The sequence below is a fragment of the Rhineura floridana genome, chromosome 4 (assembly GCF_030035675.1).
Source record: "Rhineura floridana isolate rRhiFlo1 chromosome 4, rRhiFlo1.hap2, whole genome shotgun sequence".
Taxonomy (NCBI): domain Eukaryota; kingdom Metazoa; phylum Chordata; class Lepidosauria; order Squamata; family Rhineuridae; genus Rhineura; species Rhineura floridana.
The window spans coordinates 27,632,670-27,645,898 of record NC_084483.1 but is presented as its reverse complement, the minus strand read 5'-3'; the positions used below and the strand labels follow the sequence as shown (position 1 = coordinate 27,645,898).

Sequence of the window (13,229 nt, the reverse complement as noted above, 5' to 3'; positions counted from 1 at the left end):
TGTGGCTGCTCAAAAATGTATGTGGGTCAGACTTCAAGAATGATTAAAAAATGCATAGGAGAGCATCTTAGCAACTTAAGGAATAAAAGGATGGGAGCCCCTGTAGTGGATCACTATAGCCAATGCCCACATTCCATAGCCAATCTAAGATTTTGGGTTTTGGAGAAGGTGTACGGAGGGAATGAAGATATTCTATTAAGAAAAGAGTTATCTTGGATTTTAACTTTAAAAACAATGACCCCTAGTGGGTTAAATGAAGATTTTGAGCTTCTCCCCCTACTGTAAATTTTGAAAATTTCCCTTAGTCCCTCATTTGTTTCTTGCATCCAGGTGTTAGCTGTTCCTCATGCTACAGGGAACATTATTGTATTCACCTGTACTTCACTTTGTACTGCTTGTGTATATATACAGACAATCCAATTGCATTAGTCATTGAGACATTTGACTTTGACACAGTACAGAAAGCGATTTGCTGGTCTTATAATCTTATAAGCCATTATGTGAGTATCAGATTGTCCTAAAGACTTATATGTACTATGTATGTGTGTATGATTTTATATGTGTGTAGAGTTAATTTGTCCCTTTTGTTTGATTTACCATAGCCCCTGATGAAAGCCTGCAGATAATAGGCTGAAACGTGTTGGGTTTTATCTATAATAAAAGTTCCTATTTTCCAGCATCTTGGTCTTTGACCCCTTTTTTGGACCCCTGGCTGAGCCAGCAGGGTTCTGGCTCCAATAGGCTCTGCCAGGCTCCAATAGGCTCTGCCAGAAGCCCCTCGCCCCAGCTCAGCCATGGTGGAGCCAGGACCCCAACGGTTCAGTAGGGGGTCCACCAGGGAAGCCCAGCCTAGTGGAAAGGGTGCCTGCAGAAGACAACATAAGGCCTGAAAAAGGGGCATTCCAGGGGCATGTCGGAGGAGTGGCCGAAGCAGGGGGGGACTTATGCAACATCCAACTCCCATTCAGAGTGCTCCTGTGGGTTCCGATCCGGGCCAAAGTTACTCCAAGAAAAAGGTTGGCCTAAGAAAATAATTGCAATGGAAATCAATGGGGAGTGCTTACTCGCTAGTAGGGGTATTCAGGAGAGCCGGGTTTTTCTTTTCCATGTATGCACGTAGTTCCTGAATGTCCAATGGATGCCATAGAGCTTCCCGCCGACTCCTCCTCTGCTGGCACCTCTTCCGCTGGCTTCCCCTGAGTTGGATTGCTTGGCCTTCTGTAAAATGGGAGTATGCATTGTGGGGTGAAAACAATGAAAGAGGCTAGCCAACTTAAGGGCTCATAGGTTTATGACGGCACATGCTTTTTGTGGACTATACAGAGCTTGGAAAAGTTACTTTTTTGAACTACAACTCCCATCAGCCCCAGCCAGCAGGGCCACTGGATTGGGCTGATGGGAGTTGTAGTTCAAAAAAGTAACTTTTCCAAGCTCTGGTATAGCAATACTAATTATCGACAGGTTTGATTCCATTCATATCAGGCTAAAGACGAGAAAAAAAGAGAGGTGTTCAGTTAACATAGCAAAAGTGCAAATACAATTTTGCCAATTACTGCTTTTGTGAATGTTGGGCTTGCCTTGCACGTATTTATTTATTTATTTTGTTGCATTTATATACCGCCCATAGCAAGTAGCTCTCAGGGCAGTAAACAGCATAGGATAAAATACATACATCATAATAATAAAATCACAAAACATATATGACAAAGAAAAAACAAAAATACAATTAAACAAAATATAAGAAAATAAAAGGATTAGTATACAAGATTAAAAAGCTAAAAAGATTAGAATGATTAAAACGATTAAAACGTCTGGGAGCATAAGAAGGTCTTTACCTGGCGCCGAAAAGATAATAGTGTAGGCGCCAGGCGTACCTCTTCGGGGAGGCTATTCCACAACTCAGGGGCCACCACAGAAAAGGCCCTAGATCTAGTAACCACCCTCCGGGGTTCACAATAAGTTAGTACCCGGAGGAGGGCCTTAGATGACGAACGAAGTGAGCGGGTAGGTTCATAGTGGGAGAGGCGTTCCACCAGGTATTGCGGTCCCACACCATGTAAGGCTTTATAGGTCATAACCAACACCTTGAATCTGGCCCAGAAGCAAATAGGTAGCCAGTGCAGGCGAGCCAGAACAGGAGTTATGTGTGAAGACCGACTGGTCCTCGTCAATAGTCTAGCTGCTGCATTCTGCACTAGCTGAAGCTTCCGAACTGTCTTCAAGGGCAGCCCTATGTAGAGCACATTACAGTAATCCAATCTCGAAGTTACCAGAGCATGAACAACTGAGGCGAGGTCGTCGCCATCCAGATAGGGGCGTAGTTGGGCTACCAAAAGGAGATGGTAAAACGCATTCCGTGCCACCGAGGTCACTTGAGCCTCAAGAGACAAGGAAGGGTCAAAAAGAACCCCCAAACTACGAACCTGTTCTTTCAGGGGGAGTGTAACCCCATCCAGAACAGGATGCACATCCACCATCTGAGCGGGGAAGGGGTTCACCAACAGTGTCTCAGTCTTGTCTGGATTGAGTCTCAGTTTATTAGCTCTCATCCAGTCCATTATCGCGGTCAGGCAACGGTTCAGCACATCAACAGACTCACCTGAAGAAGATGAAAAGGAGAAATAGAGTTGCGTGTCATCAGCATACTGATGACAACGCACTCCAAAACTCCTGATGACCGCACCCAGAGGCTTCATGTAGATGTTAAAAAGCATGGGGGACAAAACCGACCCCTGAGGGACTCCACAATGGAGAGTCCAGGGTTTTGAATAATGTTCCCCAAGCACTACCTTCTGGCGACGATCCGTGAAGTAGGAGCGGAACCACTGCCAAGCAGTACCTCCAACTCCCAACTCCGCGAGTCTCCCCAGAAGGATACCATGGTCGATGGTATCAAACGCCGCTGAGAGATCAAGGAGAATCAACAAAGTCACACTCCCCCTGTCTCTCTCCCGACAAAGGTCATCATACAGGGCGACCAAGGCTGTTTCAGTGCCAAAACCGGGCCTAAAACCGGATTGAAATGGATCCAGATAATCAGTGTCATCCAAGAGCACCTGGAGCTGGCTAGCAACCACCCGCTCCAAAACCTTGCCCAAAAAGGGGACATTCGCCACCGGTCTGTAGTTGTTCAGATTATCTGGGTCCAGGGAAGGTTTCTTTAAAAGAGGTCTCACTATTGCCTCCTTGAGGCTACTAGGGACTACTCCCTCTCTCAAGGAGGCATTAACCACTTCCTTGGGCCAGCCGGTGGTTTCAGCCCTGCTAGCTTTCACTAGTCAAGATGGGCAAGGGTCCAGAACAGACGTGGTTGCCCGGACCATTCCAAGCACCTTGTCCACTTCCTCGAGCTGCACCAACTGAAACTCATCCAATAATAAAGAACAAGGCCGTGCTCCGGACAATTCACTGGATTCATCTGTCACAACATCAGAGTCTAAGTCCCTACGGATGCAAGCAATCTTATTTTGAAAGTGTCCAGCAATTTCGTTGCAGCGGGCTTCAGATGTTTCTATAATATCGTGAGGGCCAGAGTGTAAAAGCCCCCGCACAACTTTAAAAAGCTCCGCTGGGCGGCATAAAGATGACCTAATAGAGGCAGCGAAATAAAGTTTTTTCGCTGTCCTTACCACTTTCATATACAACTTATTGGTGGCACTTACCAAAGCATGGTTACATTTGAGCTTTACATAGAAATGTCACAGACTGTGCCTTTTTTGCGTCATAGTCTTTTGACCTCACAGCTTTTCCTCTGTATACATGTCTGCCTACCAACTGAGGAAAATGCTTAATGCATCTACATGGGCTCTAGTCCATGAAAGCTTATGGCACAATTAATGTCAGCCTTTAAGATATCATAAGACTAGTATCCCTTTCAGATTATGTCCCGTGTAGCCATGCAGATGCTTTCCCCTGACAAAGGTGGAGTGACCGTTTTATATATATTGCTAAACAGCTTACCATGGGTTGTGTGTGAGAGAATCATGGGAGAGAACCACATAGCTGAGGTATGACATAGCCCCAACTTCATTGCAATTTGAAGCTCACCCTTCTTTAGTTGTGAACGTGGTTCATAGCACGGTAGATGTGTTTAAGAATGTTGTGCTTATCTTGCACAGTTCTCTTTTTATATTATACCCATCTCCAGGGTCACATCTCTGGTATGTCATGGAAGATAGCTCTAGCTCAGGGATGGGGAAACGATGGCCTTCCAGATTTTCTCATCATCCCTGACCTTGGCCATGCTGGATGGGACTGATGGGAGTTGGAGTTCATTAACTTCTGGAGGGCCAAAGAGTCCTTATCCCTGGTCTATGTGGTTTCAATGTATGTAAGACATTAGGTACCAGATCATGTTTCAGAACAGAACACACATAATGCTCAAAATGCTCAGGGAGACCTTGAGATGAGATATGAAATTGAGGAAGCATCCAAACTAGGAAATGTGGTAGTAATGGGTGACTTCAACTACCCGGACATAGACTGGCTGCATATGTGTTCCAGTCATGACAAAGAAGCAAAGTTTCTAGATATTCTAAATGACTATTCCCTAGACCAGTTGGTCATGGAACCGACCAGAGGGACGGCAACCCTGGACTTAATCCTCAGTGGGGACCGGGACCTGGTGCGAGATGTAAGTGTTGTTGAACCGATTGGGAGCAGTGACCACAGTGCTATTAAATTAAACATACATGTAACTGGCCAATTGCCAAGAAAATCCAACACGGTCACATTTGACTTCAAAAGAGGAAACTTCACAAAAATGAGGGGATTGGTAAAAAGAAAGCTGAAAAACAAAGTCCAGAGGGTCACATCACTCGAGAATGCTTGGAAGTTGTTTAAAAACAGAACTTCCGGGAAGGGTGACTTAGCCTGTGCCTGCTTTTGAGACGGGCTCCTGCCTCAAAAGAAGCTTATTCAGATATATCAGTCAGTTTTTTCTTTTTTTTTGACTGATTAAACTTCTCCCGGGTAGGGAGAAACGAAGAGATTAACCTCAAAGCCTATTTTTGTTGGGACGACCAGATCTCATTAATTTATGGGACGAGGTCCAGCCGACGAAGGTGGGACGGATTTTTAACAGCAAGCTCTATCTGATAAAGCGAACGTTCACCTTATCTTCTAAGAGAGAACGCACTAACAGGCAAGCACCCTTCTTTCTATATTTTTCTTTTACTTGACTTAAATTGTTGCTGTTTAAAAGAGATTTGCCAGATTGATCAGTTTTTGACATCTCACTGGGGAGCCATAACTTCTCTCTGCTACGCACTAATTAATAGCTTATCTCTGTTTTTGTTGCAAAAAGCTGTCCTGGATTTGCATTCTAAAGATATACACAGAAGAGGGATTTCTATTCCAGATTTTTATTTTGAAAAATATTATACTGTTTTGAGACTACTCTCTTTTTGGTCTATTTTATTTTGACGAATCTGTTTCTTGACGATTGCCATTAATTGTTTCGATCCTGGGAACTGCATTTTGTTTACTTAACTATTGGAGAGATAAGGCTGTCTGCTCTGTTTATACTGTGATGTCACCAAGTTTGGAGTATTAACCCAATTGTTGCTGAAATAAGAAGTGGTTTTCCTATATTTTTCTTTTAAAATGGCAATTAAGAAAGTGGCTGAAAATCTGGAAATAACTATGTTTCAGAAAATAATGGATGAGATTGAGATAATGAAAATTGAATTGAGTAAAATGAAGCAGGAGATTAAAGATATAAGGGTCCCTGTGAGAGAGGTGACCCTGGAAGGGGTCCCTGTGAGAGAGGAGACCCCGGAGATTGGAACAGGGGTCCCTGTGAGAGAGGTGACCCTGGAGACTGGAATAGGGGTCCCTGTGAGAGAGGAGATCCCGGAGATTGGAACCAACGTGGAACAGGAACAAGATTTGGAGTCTATGGACTTTAGAAATAAAATCTATTGTTTGGAACTCAATGTTATCTCTGAAGAAATGAATGAAGATTCTAGAGATAAAGTTATCAATGGCATGGATAATCTTCTGGACTGGAATGATGTGATGGAGCCCAATATAGAGAAAATCTATGGAATTAACTGCAGCCATGTGACAATGGAAAAACTTTTAAGAGATGACCCAGTGTATTTTGAAAAAAAGAACAGAGATATGATTTTACAGCAGTATTTCAGCAACCTATTCAGAATGGATGGCAAGAAAATATTTGGGATAGAGGTAATCCCCATCAGACTCTTACTATATGACTATGGCTTTGACAGCAAGATTATTATGGAATACTGATAATGGAAGATTGGATATTGAAATTACTGGACTTAACAAGACTACTGAAGATGGAAGATGGAAAATGGAACTAATAGAGATAATAGAACAATGGCTACTGAAATTATTGAACCTAACAGATTCTGATGTGATGGATTAATTGAAATGTTTATTTTGACTATGGTTATGACAATAAGATTATCATAATTAGTAATGAGATGGATTAATCGATATGCTTATCTGGAAAAAAAAATTGATAGATATATTTCTTAAAGAATTGAAACCTCTCTTTGACTTTTTGTGGAAAGAATAAAGTAATGTTTATGAGATTTGATGATTAAGTAAGATAACTACTGGAGGAAAGTGATTTTATAATATGACTTAAGAGACAGGATTGTTATATATTATAGACTTATAACTGATTTGATCTTTGACAAATGGGAAGTCAATATTTTACTCTTTATTTTTTATTTTTGTTTTTTTTTTCTTTTTTTCTTTTTGTTTAACTATTTTTGATTTTGTTTTTTGTCTTTGAATGTTTTATGATTTTGTCTTGTATGTTTTATGAAAATCTGAATAAAAATTATTGAAAAAAAAAAAAAGGAAGTTGTTTAAAAACACTATATTAGAAGCTCAACTGGAGTGCATACCGCAGATCAGAAAAGGTACCGCCAGGGCCAAGAAGATGCCAGCATGGTTAACGAGCAAAGTCAAGGAAGCTCTTAGAGGCAAAAAGTCTTCCTTCAGAAAATGGAAGTCTTGTCCAAATGAAGAAAATAAAAAAGAACACAAACTCTGGCAAAAGAAATGCAAGAAGACAATAAGGGATGCTAAAAAAGAATTTGAGGAACACATTGCTAAGAACATAAAAACCAACAACAAAAAATTCTATAAATACATTCAAAGCAGGAGACCATCTAGGAAGACAATTGGACCCTTGGATGATAAGGGAGTCAAAGGTGTACTAAAGAACGATAAGGAGATTGCAGAGAAGCTAAATGAATTCTTTGCATCTGTCTTCACAGTGGAAGATACAGGGCAGATCCCTGAACCTGAACTAACATTTGCAGGAAGGGATTCTGAGGAACTAAGACAAATAGTGGTAACGAGAGAGGAAGTTCTAAGCTTAATGGACAATATAAAAACTGACAAATCACCGGGCCCAGATGGCATCCACCCGAGAGTTCTCAAAGAACTCAAAGGTGAAATTGCTGATCTGCTAACTAAAATATGTAACTTGTCCCTCGGGTCCTCCTCCGTCCCTGAGGACTGGAAAGTGGCAAATGTAACGCCAATCTTCAAAAAGGGATCCAGAGGGGATCCCGGAAATTACAGGCCAGTTAGCTTAACTTCTGTCCCTGGAAAACTGGTAGAAAGTATTATTAAAGCTAGATTAACTAAGCACATAGAAGAACAAGCCTTGCTGAAGCAGAGCCAGCATGGCTTCTGCAAGGGAAAGTCCTGTCTCAGTAACCTATTAGAATTCTTTGAGAGTGTCAACAAGCATATAGATAGAGGTGATCCAGTGGACATAGTGTACTTAGACTTTCAAAAAGCGTTTGACAAGGTACCTCACCAAAGGCTTCTGAGGAAGCTTAGCAGTCATGGAATAAGAGGAGAGGTCCTCTTGTGGATAAGGAATTGGTTAAGAAGCAGAAAGCAGAGAGTAGGAATAAACGGACAGTTCTCCCAATGGAGGGCTGTAGAAAGTGGAGTCCCTCAAGGATCAGTATTGGGACCTGTACTTTTCAACTTGTTCATTAATGACCTAGAATTAGGAGTGAGCAGTGAAGTGGCCAAGTTTGCTGACGACACTAAATTGTTCAGGGTTGTAAAGGGATTGCGAAGAGCTCCAAAAAGACCTCTCCAAACTGAGTGAATGGGCGGAAAAATGGCAAATGCAATTCAATATAAACAAGTGTAAAATTATGCATATTGGAGCAAAAAATCTTAATTTCACATATACGCTCATGGGGTCTGAACTGGCGGTGACCGACCAGGAGAAAGACCTCGGGGTTGTAGTGGACAGCATGATGAAAATGTCGACCCAGTGTGCGGCAGCTGTGAAAAAGGCAAATTCCATGCTAGCGATAATTAGGAAAGGTATTGAAAATAAAACAGCCGATATCATAATGCCGTTGTATAAATCTATGGTGCGGCCGCATTTGGAATACTGTGTACAGTTCTGGTCGCCTCATCTCAAAAAGGATATTCTAGAGTTGGAAAAGGTTCAGAAGAGGGCAACCAGAATGATCAAGGGGATGGAGCGACTCCGTTACGAGGAAAGGTTGCAGCATTTGGGGCTTTTTAGTTTAGAGAAAAGGCGGGTCAGAGGAGACATGATAGAAGTGTATAAAATTATGCATGGCACTGAGAAAGTGGATAGAGAAAAGTTCTTCTCCCTCTCTCATAATACTAGAACTCGTGGACATTCAAAGAAGCTGAATGTTGGAAGATTCAGGACAGACAAAAGGAAGTACTTCTTTACTCAGCACATAGTTAAACTATGGAATTTGCTCCCACAAGATGCAGTAATGGCCACCAGCTTGGATGGCTTTAAAAGAAGATTAGACAAATTCATGGAGGACAGGGCTATCAATGGCTACTAGCCATGATGGCTGTGCTGTGCCACCCTAGTCAGAGGCAGCATGCTTCTGAAAACCAGTTGCCGGAAGCCTCAGGAGGGGAGAGTGTTCTTGCACTCGGGTCCTGCTTGCGGGCTTCCCCCAGGCACCTGGTTGGCCACTGTGAGAACAGGATGCTGGACTAGATGGGCCACTGGCCTGATCCAGCAGGCTCTTCTTATGTTCTTATGTTCTTATACCACACACATTTTAATTAAAGAAACTGCAACATGGCTGATCAAGTATAATTCAGGAAGTCCCCAATTCAAGACTCACCTCAGCAACTACCTCAGTTGATAGTGTTATGCAAGTCACGATCTCCCAGCGCCCCCCTCTTGCAATATGGAGATAAGGATACCTGTCTAACTTACAAGACTGCTGTATATATTTTTGAAGAGTTTTGTACATGTAAAATGCATAATATAAAACATTAAGGGTTATGAATCTTAATTGGTGTGGCCTTCATTATAACGTAAGAATAAGATGTGAATCTTACTTCTGTTTCCTCAACAGAACTTATAATGAAAATCATTTGACCATTCTCCAAATTGCCATACCTGTGACTGTTACAGTCTAAGAAATCAATTATGATTATGAATAAGTTGAAAGTGAGTATTGTCTTTTAATCTTAAAGTCATTCCACAGCTCCCCTGTTTTTTTCATGGACATAGGCTACCTGTGGGTTTTTTTTAAAGCTACTTTTTCTGGGACCCCTTTTAAAATGGAAGCAATCGTGAACAGATACAGTGTAAAGGGAAAGGAAATTGGATGTCCATGTTTCATATCTGTGTGGAATAGTTCCAAACCTGCTTTGAAAACTAAATGGAAAACACCAGAGCTATTACTTTTGAAGTGAAGGCTAGAGAATCATTTAAATGCCTACCAGAGGCATTTTATATTAGAAAGCTGAGGGAGAGAAAATACGTTCAGATTCTACACACAGGTTATGAAATCTAAGGAGTAGAGAAATAAGACAATTACGAATACACACAATTGGAGCCTTATAGCTATGTTATCATTACTTCTTTCAGTTTCCAGAATTTAAAGTAGTTTCAAGGCAAGGGCAAAAAGCATTGTTTTTTTAAAAAAAATTTTTTTTTACCAATGCGGCATTAAAGTCTGGTGTAACATATCCCACAGTTTGGAGACTTAAAGCTTTCAAAATACTTCTATTAAATAAAAACCTGAAATTGAATTAAAAAAAAATAACTGGAAAAATCATATGCTGAATGCCTGTTCATACATCACACAGTGTGAAAGACCTATTTTCTACTTGGTGTACATGGAGAAATGGGTGAAGCCAGCCTAAGAAATTTTTGCTAATCTTATTTTTTAAATTTTCCTCCAAATTCCTGCACTTAAGCAGGAATTCACTTCAAGCATTAGTTTAGACAAACAAGTGGAATCAATAGCTTGGATCAGTTCTGGTTGTTTGGGGGAAGTACATCTATAATTCACTGTCATGTTTGTCATGCCTGCATATTATGTACATGCTCCAGCCAAATGTTAGGTAAGCCCCACTGATTTCAGTGGAATGATGTTCAGAACAAGATTCTGTTTACTTCAATGAGAATTTCATGTGCTTGACTTTGGCTGGCATGTGCCTTTTGTTTTCATGAGTACATATCAGAGTTTCACAGGTACATCTTGAAAAACATAGCATGTTCTTATGTCTGTATTTCTTTTTAAAGTCTTTTTTTATATAAATGTATTTTTTATACAAAGTGCTTAAAACTAGGGAGGGAGGGACTGGTCTGAGTTCATGTCACTTTCACGCGTGTCCTATTTTTGCATTTTTTTAAAGGCACATAAAACTGGCATTTGTATAAGGTTTTAATTACTTTGAACACATTTTCTCAAAATATGCATTTCTAAAATATATTTTGTTTTAAATGTTTATTATTTATTTATTAGTAGTAAGTATGATTAAATTTCTATCCCACCCTTTTTCCTAGAAGGAGCTCAGAACTGAATGTTCTGAATTATCAGTTGAGAGCACCACTTGTGCAGACTGGCTGGTAGAGAAATTACTTTGGTGTTATATTCCAGGTTGGACTTACAAGATTAATGACCAAATTCAACTGCATGCTTCTGCAAGACATAACAGTTGACATTCAACTATGATAAAAGAAAAGTGTCGATTTTTACTAAGGAATGTAAGAAATATAAATAGACCTGGATGGGAATCCAATAGAACAACTCAATAATTTTGAATACCTGGGAGTTGCTTTTCATTTTCTGCCCTGGCCACTTCAGGTCCAAAATCAGGCTCACTGACTATTCTACCTGTACTATTGAGATTCTACAGTACAAAAGGAGGACAGCATATATCTTCAGGTTTGAAGTTTTGGTGTACAAAACCAAACTAGCTACCAAAATTAGTTGTGGAGTTCATCTCTGGATATTGGGGATTAATTAATCCTTTGAGAAAGCTCTTTTGTGTACTAATTAATTAATTACTTAATTAATCCTTTCAGAACGCTCTTTTGTATACTAAGATGTAGTCTTGCAACCTGAAGCAGGCATTTGCTCTTTGGAAACAGTGTGGTCCCTGGTAATCAGCTACTGGCTTTACTTATATTTATTCTCCACAGATCTGAGCTGTCTATCCCTGTTTTTGCCTGATAATTATGCTTCTCTTGACTAAAATATGTCAATAACAAAGTTAGCATCATTGGCTGTCCACTACCTCATGTTCTGCCACGCGGGTTACAAAACAACAACTGGCTGCATTAAACTGAGAGCTCTAAATCTCATTTTACAAAATTCATTACCTCTGGCAAAAAAGCTTTGCTCACCCCCGTATCTTTGTCTATAGCTTGGTAGTGCTTATCAGTTCACTAGCTAATTTAGACCATTAAATATTCCTAAATACTAGATAGCATTTTCAATGGCCACATTCAATGCTTTGCCATGCACAGTTATGGAAGGTCAATTCAGCAGGCTGCCTTAGCATTTCAGAGTTTGTCCTTACAAAAGTGGCTGAGTTGAAATGTTAGGTCATGCTCTCCTATATTGACTTTTTTAGGAATAAAAGATCCCAGTTTGTTTCCCACTTTCTTTGCACTTGGGAAACTCAGATGAAATATATGTTTCAATTTAATGGCACACTCTAATCTAAAGATACTGAAAATATAGCCAAGATCCTCACCTTAGCCCTCAAAACTAGGCAAGAACTGTTAAAGGGAAGTCATAGCCCACCATTATTAAGTGGGGGCCCTTTTTATGTGCTGTTGCAAGGCAGTGCTGGATCTCCACCCTTGACGCTTCCCTCACACTCCAGCATCCAGCATTGGTGTACTCCACCTCAGACTTCCCCTGCCCAGAATGCACATTGGTCACAATATGACCCTGAGTCAACACTGTCTCTATTTTTTTCTTATTTTTAACTTCTTTTGATTCATAGATTTTGTTATACTCTCATTTTAAAAGGCACAATTGTGAGCCTGCATGTTGTGTGTTTTTCTCCCTCTCCTGTGGCTGTCATGATAAACCTATACTGTATCTGATGTTTATGGTCTGTAGAACAAATGAATGAAACTGAACTGAAATGTTCTGATCTGCACATTACTTCAGGAAAGATCTGTCAGGTCACTTTGTACCAAAAGTCACAAACACTGAATTCCTTGAAATCTATACTTGAAGCTTCTCTTCATGACAACAAAAAGGTGCCAGTTCCACAAATAAAGTAGTAAACAGTCCTGGTTTGTTACATTGACACATCTGTACTTGCATATTTATATATCACTAGTTATCCCAGAATATGCCCCCTGCGATTTGGTTTTTTTGTCAGGGGAATGGATAATTGGTAGGGATGTGGGAAATGGAAACCCCTCTGGGAATGCCAGGTTCTGAATCCCTGCGGACATTTTAAAAATTAATTAAAAGCTGAGCTTTTACCTTTGGTGAGGGCTACCCTTCCGCTTCAGTTTATACTGATTTTTTAACAAAATGTTCTGCAGTGACAAGCACATCTCCAGTGTGTGTGCATATGGATTCTTTCCCACAACCCTGTGAGGTAGGGTTGCCGACTGGAAACCAAGGCAGCTCACAACAGGAAATAAATCCATTTAAAATCCAATAACCATAAAAACAAGTATAAAACAGTTGCAAAACAGCTTCAAGTGGTAGGATTCTGAATTTTGGCTTGGGTGAGTGAAGTTCCTTATCACTTGAGGTTGCAGTCCTATACACACTTCCCTGTTTGAGTAAGCCCCACTGAATACAGTAGTAGGGCACATGCTTTGCATGCAAAGCTCCAAAATTCAATTTCTGGAAAAGACTGTTGCCTGGAATCCTACACAGCCAGTGCTAGTCCATCATCAGTACTAAGCTAGATGGTACCGAATGGCCTGACTCGGTATGAGGCAG

The 13,229-nt window shown here is 40.7% G+C and overlaps 1 long non-coding RNA gene across 1 annotated transcript; it reads left to right on the top strand.

Moving 5' to 3' along the window:
* Positions 1-441: 441 nt before the first annotated feature.
* LOC133384293 (uncharacterized) lies at positions 442-12,486 on the top strand. The gene is made up of 3 exons (XR_009762487.1): positions 442-500; positions 9,372-9,466; positions 10,814-12,486. It is a non-coding gene; the product is annotated as an uncharacterized LOC133384293 (long non-coding RNA).
* Positions 12,487-13,229: the final 743 nt, after the last annotated feature.